Below are 5602 nucleotides of genomic sequence, written 5' to 3'. Positions count from 1 at the left end.
TTACACCTTTGAGGGAGCCAAGGTCTCTTGGCTGAAGGAACTCTGGGAAAACTATCAAGCCTACTGCCACTGGAAATGTTCACGTGGACTCACTAAGACTGCAGTGGAGATGCAGTGTCCTGGATGGTATTCAAAAGTGACATAAAAAGACGTGGCCAAGATACCTGAGATGCCTGCTATTGAGAGCCCTACCATAAAGGCAGGGCCATTACCAAGCCAGTAAACCATAGGAAACAGCACCCAAGAGGACCCTGCAGTAAGCCCAAACCTGGAGTTTCTATGAGCTGTTGTCTTCCCCATGGAGATTTCCAGAAACCACGGAATCTGCCTCCAGGAGTAAGGCCTAAGTCTTGGTCAGCAGAGCCTGGCCCTAGGGGAGCATGGAACTCTGGGATGAAAGAGAGCAGCTAGTGCCAAGGTCTGTGCACAGCTGGCTCCATTCTGGCTGTAAGGTTCCCTGCTCACTTTCCAGCTCTTCCCATCACTCTAGAGGGCCCATCCAATGGATACAATTCCACTAGCATCCCTGGCAACCTGCTTTTGCTAGCTTCTAGACACACCCTGAGGACCCTCTAAGTTTCAACAGTGTGAATGGACTTTGAGTTCTGTTTGCTAATTTACTTGCTTAACACAGTGAGTTGCCTTTATTTGAGTGTGAATCCACATTTTAGCATCAAATGCTAGTAAGTGGATGTTAACCTGTAGAAGAATAAAAATAGGTCCCCCAACATTCTTAACAGTGACTGATTGAAATATACTGTTGCGAGATACATGATCACACTGTGAACCCCGAGATTGTGTTATTTACTGGAAAAACCTATTTCTAGTTGTGGTGTGTCTCAGCCCTAGCACACACCTTTAATTCAAGGGCTTTGTGCTTGGATATTGTAGGCAGGATTAAATAAAGTTAACCATAGGTCAAGAGGTGGAGCAAGCAACTGGGTAACAGGTTAAAAAAAAAAACATAGAGAGTAAGAGGGAGCCAGGAGAATGGATAGAGAGACACACAGGAAGTAGAAGGGAGGGACTCTGAATTTGAGGAGTTTTGTTTGAGATGGCATAAGGAAAAGAGCACTTTTCTGAGACATTGGTGGAGGAGGAAGATCAAGTGGGTACTTTCTATGCCTCTCTGAGCTATCAGGTTTTTACCCCAGCATCTGGCTCCCAAATCTTTACGGGTAAAATAGAACAATAGAGACTTAACAAAAACAATATACTTTCTAGATCCCAGAAGTTCAATAACATGAGCACCTGACAGGATGATCTGTTGTGGAATGAGAGTTACACATTTTAAGTGGATAATGGCTTTCAAGCGGGATCTTCCTTCCTAGCGAGATCTTTGCGACAAATCTAGAAATGTTTGCCGTGGAAAATGAAGACTACTTATATTGCGTGGAGAAGGAGAGGGCCAAGGAGCTTTGTGGGTAATTGCTGTAACACTGGCCCTTTGATGCCTGAGGGATTTTATATTGTCTTTATAAAATTTTTTAACATTTTTATTGAGTTATACATTTTTCTCTGCTCTCCTTCCTTCCGCCCTCCCGCTCCCCTTCTAGGATTTTATACCGCCTTTGGTCCCTCTAATCACTGAAGCTTTTACAGTATAAATTGAATGCTATATGAATCCTGTCACTGTGCCAATACAGGCCTGTCTCTGCGGCTAGTCCCCCCTCAGAGCTATTACACTCCATTAATGATCATTTTTGTTACAAATCTTACAAAGGGAGAGGTTTCTGGGTATTTAGATCTACATTCTGTTCGGAAGCTGCAGATTGTTTTCATGAATCATTCTCAGAGGCCCAATAACTCTCCCTCTTCATCCCCATCGTATCTTCATCACCCCAGGTTTTGTGCCATCTCATCCTTCTATCTGGCATTTGCTGAGTTCTTCTCACATTTAAACATTGCAAGGTACTTTTACTCCTGATCTCATGGTGGCTGCCTCTTGCGTAACTCTTTGAGAGATTTTAGGGATTGTAGGCATAGACAGGCACAGTATACATCCTGCCTACACTCTCAATACTGTGAGACTCATCCTTACTGAATGGGTAGCTTGTTAGTCCTTGCTGGTGCGCCACACACCATGGGATGGTTCTCCCATGATGAACTTGTCCATTCCTGATTGATGGACATATGGGTGGTTTTCAGGACTTGGGTGTAAACAGTGCTGTGAGCCCCAGGTCTTTCCCTTTGTGTGCTTTGTCAGCTACTTGTGTGGATTTCCCTCAGGTGAGTGACCGGAAGTAGAACAGCTGGACTGAACCACAGATGGATGTGTAGCTTTATAGGAAGTGGCAAACAGCTGTCCACCATGGACACGTTGACTTCCTCCCTCCCATTCCTAGTGTTCTGTTTGTTCCTCCCCTTGCCAAGCTTGTTCCAGTGAAAAGCCTGGAATGTGTCATTTTTGAAGCAGCCTGGGGAGTGGATGAAAGGGTGGACTTTAATCAGATCGTCTAGAATCTTTCCCTGGTTTCACCCTTTCAATAGACCTGGCACATCAGCCAGCCTCCCGAAAATGAAGCATTCTACCCCAGGTTCCTCATCTCGTAAGTGGGAATAACAACCATAACCTCATTCTCTACAACTTGTGGTATGTAGTTACCATTTATAAATGTGGGCTCCCCCAGATGTTCCAAGAGGAACTAGGGGGCCCTGGAAAGCACTACCCTTGGCTTCTTTCCTTGCTTGTAGCTGGGATCCCTGTGGGCAGAGCACAGATGGTGCTCATGCCCGTATCAGCTCACTGAAGGGCTGAGTCCTCTTCTGAGAGGAGACTTCCCTCTGAATCACCAGAATGGGAGCTGAGAACAGAGGGCAGAGCAGGGTTTGCTGCTCAGTGCTCCCGCAGGAGAAAGCATGAAGTGCATTCTTCTAACAGCTGCCTTTGGGCTTCTCTTCTTCCCGCATTGCTATCTCCCCGATGTGCACTCGGGCCCTTAATTGCTTTGGAAGAGCTCAGTGTTGTGTAGAGGCAGAAATCAAGGGTATGGGAAACATTCAGAACCAAGTGCAGAAACTGACGATAACAGTAGTTAATCTGGTGGCTTTTGCTTTTGAGGAAATAAAAAAATCAAACCCACCTCTCATTTAGGTTTTAGAAATGTTTGTTTCCTATCCTCTTTTAGTTTGTGACTTAGAGTTTTGGCTTACAGAAACCCAGAGAAGGTTTTCTCACTTTCTGAACCAAGCATGACGGTGAATTGTGCTGCATTAAAAATGAAAGTTTGTGCTCATGGCAACCAACAGCACCAGAAAATAGAAACGCGATCCTCTATTAAAACTGCATGAGACTCAGCACCCACGAAGAGAAAACCAGCCCTGACATTTATTAGGGCCAAAATACACACAAAAGATTCCGTATGTGTAGTCATGGCCAACCAAAAAAGCAGTTTTCTGTGAATCACAGGGCTCAGTTGGGAGACTTGGGCACATCACTTCTGCTTTCTGAGTTGTCATTTCCACATCTGTGACAGATAGAGAACAGCAGGTCCTAGTACCTGCTTCCAATTCTACCGTGTGGCGAAGCTGAAAGTGCCTTGGCCCTAAGATAAAAGCCTCATTTTCACATTTTTCTCTACCTTCGATGTTTTGCGCCCCTCCTCCCTTTGATCCTAGCACTCTGCCTTACTCTGCCTGGTCCCAGGTTCACATGGGCAGAGCAAAGACACACGTGAATGTGTTAGCATGGATGCTCTCTAGCAGATCTCAACGAAACAGGGAACGTGAGGCCTCTGTCTCTACCCAATCTCTAAACTCCACCCTTGAAAAGCTGATGCTCCATACTCTAGATGCTTTCTTTTAAACCCTGTGATTGTTAGTTTCCATCTGTCAACACAACTGGAGGACACAAACATCCAGGGCATTACTGAGATACACTTCCAGGCATGTCAGCAGTTCAGAGGATCAGCTGGAGAAGGAAGACCTACTCTGAACATGGGCAGTATCATACCATGGACTAGGGCCCTAAGGAAATTAAAGGGGGGGGGCTGAGAAGCCTGATAGTATTCTCTGTTCTCTGCTTCTTGGTCTGAACCACAAACCTTACTGGTCTCATGTTATGCTCTCCCAACCATGATAGACTGTGATCCTGCCAACTGTGAACCAAAATAAACCCTTCCACCATTAAATTTCTCTCTCTCTCCCTATCTCTGTTTTTTTTTTTTCTTTCTTTGGTCAGGTGTTTGGTCACAGTTATGAGAAAAGTCTCTAGTGAAAACCCACAGACTGAAATCTCCAAGCAAGAGACATTTCAAGTTTAATAATAAAACAGAAGATGAAGCTCCATAGCTTTTCTCTGAAGGCCTATTCTAACTGAATAGTTCATTCGATTTGTATAGATCTTGAGTCTTGTCAATTTTGGTGTGTGGTGCTTTTATTTATTTGCCAAATTTTTACAATAAAGTCTGTAAAATAGTAATAATAATAATAAATCTTAGCCTTTAGGGCTAGAGAATCATTCTGTCTGTAGGATGCTCACCCAGCCTGCTTCAGGCTCTTGGTTTGTTCCTTACTACTAAAAAACACAGAGGCAAAACCCAGCAAACAAACAAAAGATCCTAGTACAGTGTAGCAGTAGGTACCATTAGTCTCAGGTCTTGGGAGCATGAGGTAGGAGGACAGTGAGTTCAAAGCTAGTCTAAGCTATATAGCAAGACTGTGTATCACACACACACACACACACACACACACACTCCCCAAGAACTAGGACATAGCTCAGTGATAGAGAAATTGCCTACTATGTACCTTGAGGTCTTAGATTTGACCCTGGCACAAAATTCATCTACTACAAAAACAAAATAAAGAACAAAAAGCCTAAAGCTCACTCTAGAGATCAGCTCACTTAGACCTCTTGTTAAGACATAACCTGACTCACAGATGCGCTCAGCGGTCTCTAAGGTCACAACAGTTAGTGACAGAGCCCAAACTAAACCCTAGGGTTTCCTTTCAATGTCTTGTTTTTAATTAACCAGAAAACGGGCATCAACGGACATGCCTAAAAACTGCTCTGGGAAGATGACATCACTGACAGCATCTCACTGATGAGCAAACTGAGGAGCGGAAGAACCCCCCAGCCTTTCTTAGTGGTGGAAAGTGCAAAAAGCTAGCTGCCAGAGCCTAGGCTCGTAGGCCTCTACCACTGGAAGCTGGGGTCATACAGAAGGACGTGTAAATGCGCCTTATGGTCTCACTTACTGCTCTAACTCAGCTTCTGACTGGATGACTGTGTCCAGGGCCACACTCTAGGATGACAAGATGACATGCTCAGTGGCTGTCAAGAACGGGTTTGCTGTCTAGAGAGGGGGAAGCTCCAGATCACATCCCGTGAGTGCCCCAGAGAAGCCAGAGCAGAGTGGAAGCAGAAGGCATGAGGGGCTCCCTGTGCCTCGAACATTCAAGTGGGTTCCAAAGAGGGGAGTAGGAGCTGAGCCACACAGCTGCCTGCTGTTTGTCAAGAGCATGGGAGAGGGTCAGGATTTATTCAGGTGAGAAAAGTGAAACTTTAGTTTAAATATAGATATAACTGTGTGGCCTGAAGCAATTATTTTTTTTTTCTTAATTTATTTATTTATTGAGGATTTCCGCCTCCTCCCCGCCACCG

This window comes from Microtus ochrogaster, chromosome 5 (genome assembly GCF_000317375.1).
Source record: "Microtus ochrogaster isolate Prairie Vole_2 chromosome 5, MicOch1.0, whole genome shotgun sequence".
In the NCBI taxonomy this organism is placed as follows: domain Eukaryota; kingdom Metazoa; phylum Chordata; class Mammalia; order Rodentia; family Cricetidae; genus Microtus; species Microtus ochrogaster.
The sequence above is the reverse complement of the archived record's forward strand: the minus strand, read 5'-3'. Positions refer to the sequence as shown.